The sequence below is a fragment of the Chrysochloris asiatica genome, unplaced genomic scaffold (genome assembly GCF_000296735.1).
Source record: "Chrysochloris asiatica unplaced genomic scaffold, ChrAsi1.0 scaffold00052, whole genome shotgun sequence".
Classification (NCBI taxonomy): domain Eukaryota; kingdom Metazoa; phylum Chordata; class Mammalia; order Afrosoricida; family Chrysochloridae; genus Chrysochloris; species Chrysochloris asiatica.
Window position 1 is genome coordinate 6,953,985 of NW_006408570.1, and position 12,158 is coordinate 6,966,142.

At 43.1% G+C, this 12,158-nt stretch overlaps 1 protein-coding gene and 1 pseudogene across 1 annotated transcript in view; both read right to left on the reverse strand.

Annotated features, from left to right (window-relative positions):
- Nucleotides 1-12,158, reverse strand: part of APLF (aprataxin and PNKP like factor) — a 210,145-nt gene that overhangs the window by 35,281 nt on the left and 162,706 nt on the right. The gene's annotated exons all lie outside the window — the stretch shown is intronic.
- On the reverse strand, nucleotides 10,111-12,150 carry LOC102814582 (annotated as a pseudogene).

Consider the following 12,158-nt stretch of genomic DNA (forward strand, 5'->3'; position numbering starts at 1 on the left):
TGAGACCTCGTCTCTCATACTCTGGACATGTTATCAGGATGGACTTGTCCCTGGAGAAAGACATCATGGTTGGTAAAACGGAGGGTCAGTGGAAAAGAAAGAGACCCCCAATGAGATGGACTGGCACAGTGGCAGCAGCAATGGGCTCAAATGTAACAACTGTGAGAATGGTGTAGGACTGGGCAGTGTTTCATTCTGTTGTGTATAGGGTTGCTATGAATTGGAACCGACCTGACTATACTTAACAACAACAACACGGTAGAGTGGGGGGAAAATGTGGAATAAAACTCAAAATCATAAGAAATATCAGGCTTACTGGTCTTACAGACACTGGTGGAATCTCCGAGATTATGGTCTTTAGATGTCTAGTAGGCCTGGAACTGACCTCATCCACCATGGCGCAACTTTCAGCCATAGACAGGCCTATAACGTGAATAGTAACACCTAAGAGGTATGCAGTCCTTAAAGCAGACAATTATAGGAGACCAAACAGGCAGCATTTGCTCAGGGATACAGCTCAAAAGGAAGGAAGGGATAAAGGAAAAGATGAAGGACAAAGGGAAATGGTAGACAGGGATGAAGTGAGACAAGTGCTGTTACATCGTGGGGACTACAATCAATGACATGAAACAAGATGTGTATGGATTCCTGAATGGAAACCAGTTTGCTCTATAAATGTTCACCAAAATCACAATAGAAAGTTGTTTGTTGATTTTTTAAAGGGAGAACCTAATATCCTGTGCAAACTTTCACGTAACACAATAAAATATTATTTGAAAGAAACAAGTAAGAAAAGAAGCAATGATTACACACAATCGCATTACACACTAGGGGAAAGAAATGAGTCAGAGGCTGTGACAGTGATCAGTGGGCCCCTGGACACGAAGTCTTTAACATTCTAATTCAGGTAAGTACTTTAAAGCAATCAAATGCATTAAAGCAAGGGAGTCTTCTGACAACTGTAGTGCACAGTGCAAAAGGAACATATTAAATGAGTTACTTAGAATGACAATTCCTTCAAATGATTATATTTTTCAAGTTGAATTCAATTCTGCTGATTAAAATACGTTTAACAAGTCATAGAATATTTTCTGTGTAGTCTAGAAGAAGTAAAATATAATAATTATGTAATCTTTTCTCAATATTACCTTCCATATTAGATGAGCCGAAGAAATTTTTATTCTTAGTATAGTATACATTTACATGGGCAACTCATATCTGTTGTCCCCATTTTATTCATGGGATGGAAAGGCCGAAATGAAATACACTTGTATAGGTGGTGGTGGTGGTGGTGGTTATGTGCCATGGAGTCAGTTCTGACTCTTGGCTACCTTGTACAGGGTTTCCGAGGCTATAAATCTTTATGGGAGCAGAAAGCCTCATCTTTCACCTTGTGGTTCACAGTTCAATTCATAACCACTACGCTACCAGAGCTCCTACAATTCTATTATTTTATATTCACATTACAGTCATAAGAACTTTGATCTAAGATAAAAAAACAACCTTAGAAATACTACATAAATTTAGGCAGCTGTCATGTAGCATAAGAATAATATTATTAAACACATAAAACATCTGATCACTAAGATATATCAAAAAAAGAAAACAACTTGAACACACTGAAGGAATAAAGATTAACAAATTTTAAACTCAAGTTAGCATTGATAATGTTTTTTAGCATAATTCTTATCCAATTTTTTTTAAAGCAACAATCTAAAATATAAAAGCAAACAAACATGCTTTAACTCACGAATTTCATTCTTCTTCCAAATGTGTCACCCATCATGGATAAAAAGTGCTATCACAACTCTACTTTTGGAAATTTTGTTTCACTACTCTAAATATAATACTTAGTTGTTGATTTTCATGGCTTACTTTATGAACTGTAAAACTTGAATATTTTTCTTCTATGGATACTGGAAAATTCTGGCACTCATTTACATGAAATATTATTTTTATGAAAACTGTATTAAAATATTTTATCAAGCTGATATACTAAGCTTATACTCTAGAGCTAAACAGTATAAGGCTAATAAAATACTCTTAATTATTTCAAAACTGCCAAAAGAGTAAATAAACATAATACTACTTAGTTTCAGCAATGGTACAAAATTAAACTATTAATGTTTTTTGCCTAACTAACACTGATAATGTTACAATAGAAAGTATATAAATATATATCATGTGTCTGCAGCTTGGGTTTCAAATATCGTGTTGACCAGGAAAACACATGATTTCTTCAAAGTACCTCACCTAGAGTTTTGTTGTTTTTTTTTTAACTCCAAACTGTTGTCATTTAGCTAAAAAGACAACCACTGCTAACTATTCGGAGTCCCTGGGTGGTGTAAATGGTTAAACACTTAAAATTAACACTAATTAAAAAGTTGGCAATTCAAGTCTATCTAAAGACACCTTGGAATAAAGGTCTGGCAATATACTTCCAAAGTATCACCACTGAGAACCCTAGGGAGCATGGCTCTGACACACACGAGTTGCCATGAGTCAGACTCAACGGGATGGCAACTGGTATAAGTACCACAAAGATGTAATTATCACTAGAAGACTAGCAATGCCATAGAGTAACACTGGAATGGAAGGAGGAGACTTGGTTTCCACTCGAAATTTTGATCTCACTATCTTAATGGTACTAAACAACAACAACAATCTCTGGCCTCTTAAGCAAATCTTGAACCTCTTCAGTTTCCACTGTTTTAATTTGTAAAAAGTCAGAAATATCAATTATCTTGAACATTCTCCAAAAGTATCACCGAGCTGTAATTAAAATTAACAAGTGTCTTAGACCGGGTTCTGTAGAAAAGCAAAATGAGTGAAGCTAATTAATATATAGATAAAGAAGCTTATATATGTGTGGAGTTTAGCATTCTAGGATAAGCACTGGACCACGAGGTCAGTTTGAACTTCAAGAAGAGTGGTTCAAACTCACCAGCTGCTTCTCAGAAACCCTATACACGGTTGCTTTGAGTTGGAACCAATTCGACAGCACTTAATAACAGCAAAAATATATGTATAGAATATATGTATATGTCAAGGAAATGGTTCAGACAGTTGTAGAGGTGGATAAGTCCCAAGTTAATGGGTCAGATGTCAGACTGGAAGCTTCTGTCTGACTCACATGCAGCAGGACTCATGAACCAAGATCGGCAGGTCAGACAGCAGACAGACAGGTGGGGCAGGTAAAATGGCAGATGCTGATAACTCCCAGGATCAGCAGGCCATTAACTCATATCCAAAGAACTGGAGGTCAGAAGGTGAGCCAGATGCAGAAAAACGCAAGCAAGTTTTTCCTGAGTGTTCAGTATATTGGAAGTAAGCCACACCCCTAAGGAAAATTCCTTTCAATTGACTGGCTATTCATAGACGATCTCATCATAGAAGTGGTAACATGATATTAGATCTCATCATGAGGGATGACTACATCTTGACAAATTACTGAGAATTCTAATCTAGGCAGCTGACAAAAAAATTATTATGTGACCCTCGAGTCTTCTTTAAAGTTTTCAAGAGCAAATGTCAATTTGAGGGCTCAGGTGCACCTGACCCAAACCACGGTATTTTCAATAGTCTCACATGCATGTGAAGTTGGATAAGAAAGACTGTAGAACAACTGATGCATCTGAGTTACGGTGTTGGAGGAGACTATTAAAAGTACCATAGACTGCCAAAAGAATAAACAACTGCTAGAAGAAAGATACACAGAATGCTCCTTAGAAGCCAGGATGGGGAGACTTCATCTCTCATACTTCAGACACATTATGAGGAGGGACCAGTACCTGGAGAAGGATAGCATGCTTGGTAAAGAGGAGGGTCAGCAAAAAAGAGGAAGACCTCCAACAGGATGGATTGGCACAGAGGCAGCAGGAATGAGCTCAAGTATAGCAGTGATTGTGAGGTTGGCACAGACCCGGGCAGTGTTTCATTCTGCTGTACATAAGGTCACTATGAGTCGGTACCCACTCGATGGCCCCTAACAACATCACCCCTTGTCAATTGTGCACCTGTATACATCTTAAACCATAACATAATCTCTAAATAAAGACAATTATGAAGTCATACTGGTGCCTACCATGATATAATTAGCACATATATAACTGAAAATAGCAATGAAATCCATTTATAACTTATATTTTTAAAGAGAACAAAAACATTTGAAGCGGTTTCCCTGGCATAGCTTCATAAAACAGACACTTGACAGAGAGAGAAAGAATAGCCAAAAATACCACCATAGAAAGCTTTTAAGTTCGTCTTCTGCCTATACCTGATTGGAATATATAAAATGGGGCTACAACATGCCCAGTGAAGGAGGGTTCCTGCAGAGCCTCTGCATTACATAAGACCATAGGTGGAATCCTGAACCTCATCCAGAATCTTCTGAGGTGCAAAATTTTCCCTTGAAAGGATAAGCAGACCAGTCTGGAACAGCTAGAACAGGAGATACCTCTTGAACAAAAGATTGACAAGAAAAATACAAAATAATAACAACAGTCTGACTGATTACTACAAGAACAAGCAAGTTGCTTGCCCAGGAGACATCAAGGCAAGTGGTCAAGTCCCCTCAGGGCAAACCTCCTTCCAAGACTAAGACTCAATGGGAATACATGCTCTGATTGGTGACCACTATAAAAGGAAGTGAGAGAAAACAGCAATGAAGCTGTGAGCTAAGCCCTACAATGTTCAATAGACTCCTGTGAACCTGGGTGGAATACGAGTTGCCAGAAGTGTGGCAAGACCTGGGGACTCGTGGGCCCAGTCAGTGACATAGCCACAAGGACTAGATTGGAGAGTGAAGCATCCAGCTGATGAGAGGGCATATCCATAAGAACACACACACTTGCAGACCTGCAGGACCCACTTGACCTGGCTTCAATGACTGGATGATAAGAGCTCAACTAGAAAAAGAAAGAAGAGGGAAAAAAAAGAGTAATCTGATACAATTTGATGAACTTGACCCACACCTATGGACGCAGTAGCTCAAAAGAGGGAACAAATCTTTACAGAGAGGATAATTCCCATTCCCTCCATACACAGAATAGACAGGGATGGGCAACTTGGACATTTGCTACCCAAATGGGGTTAGGGGAGCCTACAAAGGCAAGAAGCGACTGGCTTACAAGCTTTCAAGAGGGAGCCTAGATTCAGAGGGCATAGAGGAAGGTAGAATCTCCAGTGAGTAGTATCCAATCTGTCTGGGTGAGGCTAGTGAAAGGAGATGGGGCTAGGTCCCTTGTGGTACAATGGTGAATAACTATTATCAGGACTGACTGCGAGGGTTGGAAACGTAGAGGTGGCTGTTTTGTAGGAAAACGAGGGGCATGATTGACTATGCAGTCCAGGAGCCAAGGTCCCTGGAACCATCAAGGGAGAAGAGCAGAGTGGGAGACCCTACCCAGAGAAGCAGTGACACCAGAGGTGGAGGCAAAGATGATGACGTGGAGAGATGCAGTGTCTGGGGACTTTAGATCCAGAGAGGGTGAGGGGCAGTATGCTGACGACCAGGGTGGCAGGCTTGCATGGTATACACTTTGGCTGGTTGATGATTCACTGAGGGGATTTTAACAATGGCAATGAAACGATATACGATAGGATGAATGTAAAGCTAATGTTCTCCCAAGTAAACTATCACATAATTCACATTAAAACATTTTTTTTTTTAATTTGAAGCACATAAACAAGGAAAAAATACTCTTAACAATTATAGTCCTCATGTCTGTGACTGGTAACATGGCTGTGCTGGTATTTAGAAGTATTTTCTTCCATTACTCATTCTGTATGCCATGTGTCCTCAGTAAGCACCTCAGCTCCTTGAGATTCTGCCAGGTGGAGAGAGCTGAAGCATGTGAACCATGGACCATTAGCAGTCAGGTCCGAATTGGGTTGTCATTGTTTATCACTGACTTTAATTAAGCACAGGGTATGTAGTACTAAGAGATGTCCTGAGGCATCTACTGGTTTTACACATATTCTTCTTTACCTTTATTATGTAATGCCAATCTGATTTGCCCTTGGTAATAAGATCAATCACACCACCCAATACAGTAACTCCACTCTTTGCCTATTGATCCAGAGGCATGAGAAGTGCTAAGCAGACACAGGACATTCTTAAGTTCTCCTTCAAGGGAAATCAGTGTTGTGTATGCATGTGGGAGTATGCCTCCCTTTGAAACTAAAACCTCTAGACCTGAGGAGCACAGAGTTGCAGGGAAGGAAACAAACATTTGTGAGTGAGTCACTAGAAATAATAGTGAGTGGTGCCGCTTCCATATCCACTTCTTGGTTCCTGGACCTGTGAACCCTAGCTATTGGAGACCAGCACCATAGACCCAGCTCTGGTTTAGAGCATATCCAGCCTCACGGGGAACACTGTCCCAATCCTGCATGGTATTGCCAGTTTAGAAGTCCACTCCACCATTCAATAAAGCCAGCTGCTTCAGAATGATTGGGAACAAAGTATGACCAGTGAAGTCAATGAGCTCAGGCCCACTGTGACACTTCATTTGCTGTGACATGAGTCCCCTGATCCAAGGAGATGCTGTGTGGGATACCAAGACAGTGGATGAGGCATTCTGTTAAGTCCACAGATGGTAGTTTCGGCACAAGCATTGCATTCAGGGAAAGCAAATGCATATACAGAGCAAGCATCTGGCCTAGTAAGAACAAAGTGCTGTCCTTTTCAAGATGGAAGTGATCGGATGTAATCAACTTGTCACCAGGTTGCTGGCTGATCTCCCCGAGGAATGTACCCACATCGTGGACTCAGTGTTGGTTTCTGCTGCTGGCTGACTGGGTGCTCAGCAGTGCGAAGCCATGCATAACCTCCATCCTGCCACCGTGGCCACTTTGTTCATGAGTTCATTGGGCAATGACAGAAGTCATTCAGTTCCACAGAACACGTTGGTTCATCCACTTGTCAAAATTCATCTTAGCTGAGGCAACCCTTTGGGTCAATTCAGAAAGGTCTAATCCATATACCTCTTTCCCCTACCTCCTTGCCACCAATTTTTCAAACATATTCCTTCCAAGTTCCTGATCATTGGCTACAGCCCAGAAATCAGTAATACAGTCACTCATCTGGCCATTTCTCCTTCTAAGTAAAACAAACAACCAGGTGCACTGCTCAGAGTTCTGTCCAGTGGGGAGATTTCCCTTCACCACTGTCCTTCACGGAAGTCTCAGGAAGGAGCTGCAGTGCTGCTGCCTCTCCACTTTCGAGAGGACATGTACAACCATCTGTTAACCAAGTATGGGTTTGCTCTTCCTTAGTCAACTGCACCCCATGAGGCCATAGGTGCAGACTAAGAGAAGGGAGGTAATGTGACAGGAGTGAGGAAGACCAGGGGCATTTTTGCTACTTCCCCATGCAACTTTTTGGGTCCTCAGGTTCTGCTCAAACCTGATCTCATTTAATGAGGGAGTGGTTCTGTGCATTTTTGTGCCTCTGTGAATCAGATAACATGCAGTTCATGACAGGCAACTTCATGGCCCATGGTTAGGCATTCAATCTCGACTTGGGCACAGTAGCAAGTCGAAAGTTGTTTCTCAAAAGAAGAGTAGTGATTTACAAGTATGACAGGGCTTTGCTCCCAAATCCCAAGGATCTGCACTTCACTAATGCCTAGGATATCAATCTTTATGCATTAATTTCATTTCTGACAACTTTCAATTTTCCTCAATTCATACTTCATACATTCCATGTTTTGATTAATAATTGATGTTTGTAGCTGTTTGTTCTCATTTTGGATTGTGCTACATCCAGGAAACAAAGGTCCCAAAAGTTTAATTCTATTTACATCATTAAGATCAACTCTACTTTGAGGAGACAGTTCTTCCCCAGTTGTATCTGAGTGCCTTCCAACATGCAAGGCTCATCTTCTGGCACTAGATCTGACAATGTTCCCCTGCTATTCATGCGATTTTCAGTGGCCAACCTTTCAGAAATGGCCCACCTCTCCTTCCTAGTCTACCTTTGTCTGGAAGCTCTGTTGAAACCTGTGCACCATGAGTGACCCTCCTGATATTCAACATACTGTGACATGCTTCCAGTAACACAGCAACACGGAAGCCACCACCGTAAGACAAACTCACAGAGGCTTAGTGGTGGTAAATGCTATAACATAGAATTTTGCAATAACAACAATAACAACCAAAAAGAAATGTGTGATTATACAGGTAGGCATGAATTCATATACGTATACATGTAGGCCTCAGCAAGCTTTGGGTTCAGTGGGTGTCAAAAGTGTTACATGAAGATTAGCTAGCTCAAAGAGCTGATCATTCCTTAGTCTTTTAAAGCAAGATCAAAGCTAATAAAGACTATTGTATGGAATGATTCATAACTGGGGACAAATCTTGGATTAAGTAATATGATCCAGAAAGCAAGGTCCAATCAAAACAGTGGCTTCTAAGGGGATCTGCTGGGCCACTTAAATTCAAGGCAAAGAGGTCAACTCAGGTTATGTGATTGTCCCTGACAATCACAGGGGCTTATTAAGAAGTTTTAAAAAATCCTGAAAACCCCATTGGTGTGAAAAAGGCCAGGAAAGTTACACTCAGGAATGATTTTCATCATGACAATGTGCCTCTTCATTCTTAAAGGGGGTAGCAAGGGCTATTTGATGATCTTTTCACTGAGAAGCTTGACCCCATCCACCCTACAGCGCTAATCTTGCCCCTCAGACTTCTTTTTGCTTCCCAAAGTCAAAGAACATTTAAAAGGAATATTATTTGAGGTCCTGGAGGAAGCCAAAAGTGCTGTTTGGTTAGTGTGTCAATCAAAGAGCATAGACTTTTTTTGGGGAAGGGTTAGAGAGCTGGAAACACCACCTTCAGGAGTGTATAGAGCTAGCTGGTAGAGAGGTGTAGAAACAGTAGCCTCACGTTTTGCTTTTGTCGTTTAATAACAGTTTCTATTATTTTGTAGCAATACTTTATAAAATTCTCTACTATATAAGTTTTTTAAAAAGTGAAAAAACATATCACCATAGTACCATGAATTAGGGTATGAACTGTAAAATTAAAAAAAAAATTGTTTCATCATGAAATAATTGGCATTTCATGATTCTTTAGGAAATGTTTGTTGAATGACTAATAGGAGCTAAATTAATTAGGTTCAAGATAATGGATGCTGATGTATAATTTCCATGAAACCTAATATTACTGAGTATTTTTTCACATATTTATTTGCCATTTGGATTTTCTCTCAGGCAAAAAGTCAGTACACATCACTAAGAAAACAGCAATAATGATTTGTGATACCTCCTTATGTATTCTGAATATAAGCCTCTGGTCATTTACGAAAATTGCAAATATTTTTTCTGATTCTTTGTTCTGTTTCACTCTCTTACTGGTATCTACTGAGAGCAAAAAAAAAAAAACCTTAGTTTTAATATAGTCAAATAATTATGTTTTCATTTGTAGTTCTTGCTCTTTGTATCTTGTTTTAAAAATAACCCCTACTCTGGGATCATGAAACAATTCCTCTTACATTAATCTTTAAGACTTAATATTTAAATATTCATTTAATTCTATGGTCCACCTAGATTTCAATTTTTGTGTATGGTGTCAGGTGAGGGTTCCAGTTTTTCTTCCAGAAAGATATCCAATCATTCCAGTACAATTAACTGAAAAGTAATATTTTTATTTATTTTGTAGTCATCAAAAAATAGCTGATTTATGTACAGGACGATTAGCAGACTGATTACATAAGACAAGATACAAATATATACCTTTCAAGTCAAGAAAACAAAACAACACGCTTAGCAAATGCACCTCAACATGGACTTCCTGTTGTTGCGCTGTGGTGGGGAACCACCAGAGTCAATAACTAATTGTGAAGACAGAGGAGGAGCCCAGTCGGAGGCCACTTTCCTTGGGGCATGGGAAAGCAGATGGCAAGGCAGTCCAAGTCTGGGGGCTCCGGAATGGCCCTCCCTTCTGGTGCCTGAAGAGTGGTGCAGGTTCCATAATGAGAGGGCAGGTGGAGGGTCAAGGCCGCGACCTGCCCGAGGCTGCCATGAAGCCCAGGCTGGCCAGGGTCACCATTCAGTGTCCTGTCCCGGCTCCACATTGGCTCCTGCAGTCCTGTCACATGGAAGCTCAAAACAAGGGCCTGGAGCCCTGGTTCTCAAACTTCGGCCAGGCGTCACTGAGCTCCATGAAGATCATCTTGGCATACTGCTCATAGGGCTGCCCCGTGGCCTTGTCGGGGTGCATAACTAGCACTGCACGGCGGTAGTGCTTCTTCACCTGGCTGGGCGTCACCAGGTCGGCCATGCCCACTGGCGTCCAGCGGCTCTCGCCTTCCCATAGCACTGTGTGCAGTGTGGGCAGCAGCGCGCGGATATTGCGTTCTTTGCCTGCGATCCAACTGAGGAGCTTCAGCTTGAGCGGTCCAGTATCTGGGGCCATCTCCTGCTTCCTCATCAGCGATGGTCTTTGGTCCTTTCTTGTTACACTTGGAGGGAAAGCCTTCACTGGGCAGCAAGTCCTCATTCTATGAAACTTTTGGCTTTGGGGCAAACCTGGGCACATGGAAGCATCTCTCCTCGAGGCTCCCAATCACACTGAAGTTCACGGCACAGTTAGGCCTCAGCAACGGGCAGCCTTTGGCTGGGGGTGGATTGGCCAGTGGGGACCAGGTCAAGAGACAAGCTTGTGTGCCAGGGGCCAACACCACCCTTGGGAGGTGGGGCCGTTTTGGGAATGAAACCACCATGAGGGAACCTGCAGGGCAAACCTGTGCCAAGGTCACCAAGGTCAGAAAAGGGATCCAGATTCTGGGACTTGGTCCTGCTGGTGGAGGGGCCAGGCGGGGTTACTGGCAGACATCCAGAAGAGAAGAAGGGGCCTTCTGTGGCAAGCTTGGAGGCTGGCAGGTACCCTGGTGTGTCAGCCCAGGCGTCCCATCCTCCCAAGAGGTCCCAGTGGCTGGAGGAGGCTGTCATCCTGCTGATTTTCACAGGGAAATCATCCAGGTACAGGACACATCTGCACTGCAGGATGGGGAGGGGTGCTGTGTGTGGTGGGGAAGGAGGCTGTAAGTCGCGGGCCTGTGGGGTCCAGATGAAGAAACTTGCAAAAGAGGTCAGAGTTGGAGCAGGTGCAAGTGTCTGAATCAGCTGCCATCACGAAAGGGTCAAGTGGGTCCACAGCAGGGGCGGGCCCCTCATGAGAGACACTATGAGCTCCAAGGGGGGTGCTGGGGCTGGCCAAGAGCAGGGAGGCTTCTCTGCCAAACAGGTCAGCCATGGGCCCCTCGGGGGTGGTGGTGGAGGGCATGAAGAGGCAGTTGAGCAGGTTCATGATGCTGGAGGAGTGCCCGCTTTCCTGCAAGGGGTGTGACGGCCTGGGCCCCCACTCCCAGTGCAGCCCCAACATGTCCACACTGTCCTCTGGCTCAGGACTGGTCTCATTACGCCACCATCAGACCTCCACTGTACCCACTGCTTGAGGGGCCTGTGGACCAGGCCCCCAGGCCCCCCAGAAGGGGGTGGCCCTCACGGCTTGGCAGTGTTTCTGAAGCCTCCTTTCTGCTCCAGGAACTCTGTGATGGGTGATTCAGGATTAACATTTCTGGCAGCAGCAATTTCCTGGAGTTGGTCGACCAGCTCCGTAATAGACAACCGCTCCTCTGGGTTGACCTTCAGCATGGAACGGATGAGGTCGTGAAGGACGGTATACTGAGTGTCATTCTGAGGAATGGTGTAGTTCCCATTAATGATTCGAAGCTTCGCTCCATCTTCAAATGGATGCTGCCGGAAGCACAGAAGGTACAAGATGCAGCCGAGGGCCCAGATATCCTGCTTCTCGCTGATCGGTAAATTGGAATATTAAGTCGACGATCTCTGGCGTCCTGTACATGGGAGTGGTGTTCCTCGTGATCTCTTCCTCCACCATCGCACGCTTCTGAGCGCTCCAGCTGTAGTCTGGGTGGTGAGACATGGTAGTGGCACTGCCAAAATCACACAGCTTGATGGTCCCCTGGTCACTAACCAGCAAGTTTTCAACCTTGAGGTCTCTGTGAGTGATGGGTTGCTTCTGCCTGTGCATGTGTTGCACCGCTCTGCACGTCTGATAAAATATCTTCAGAACCGTATCGCACGAGAGAGGACCTCTAGTCTCCATTTTCTTTACAAAGTCCACCA